Below are 906 nucleotides of genomic sequence, written 5' to 3' on the forward strand. Positions count from 1 at the left end.
TATTTTTAAAATAAAAATTATATTTTACAAAAAATAAATTATAACATCACCTTAATAGGGAAACAAATCAATTAATATGATCTTATATTATCTCTTATATACGGTTTTGGAAAACTTTTAATTCTTCGAATAAAATATTCACTACAAGAAAAGAGAACTATTTTAACATGAATTTTTTTAACAGTCATAGTTAAGTGTAAAAATTAATATATATTTTTGACAAATATCACAAATATCAAATTTTATATGTTTTTTTTATTTATAATTTGATTGTAGAAAATTATTTCTCAATTTTGACACTCATTTGTTTTCAACATATTCCATTATTCCTTTTTTTCGTTGAGCTTCGTCAATTTTTGCATCATACTACTCTCAGTTTGGGATCATACTACTCATTCTTCATCTTCAAAATCCCAGTTTATTCTTCAGTTTCAAGATCTCATCTCATTCTTTGTTAAAAACTTTTGTTGAGAATTTTTTATGGTCAATAAATGTCAAAATAAATAGTATTTTTGACGGTTAATAAGTATCACAAAAAATATATTCTCAAAATTTTCTAATAAATTATTTTTGATGGCCAATATTTATCAAAATAAGATTTAAACTTTTTTTACAATTATTTATATGTTAAAAATACTATTTTTGACAAAACTTTTATTAACATACTTTCATAGTTAAAATAGTGTCAAAATTTATTTTTTTTGATGAATTTTAATTTTTTTTTGACACATAATAATCCTTAAAAATAGTCTATATTGTTGCAGTGATTATAACTTTTTAAGTGGACAAGTATATATTAAATAAAATAATTATATTAAACATACATAAAAAATTAATCACTAATCAGTCACCGTATATAAAAATAACTATTTGATATCTTGTATTTTTTATTGCAGTACTATGAAC

The sequence above is a fragment of the Arachis ipaensis genome, chromosome B01 (genome assembly GCF_000816755.2).
Source record: "Arachis ipaensis cultivar K30076 chromosome B01, Araip1.1, whole genome shotgun sequence".
In the NCBI taxonomy this organism is placed as follows: domain Eukaryota; kingdom Viridiplantae; phylum Streptophyta; class Magnoliopsida; order Fabales; family Fabaceae; genus Arachis; species Arachis ipaensis.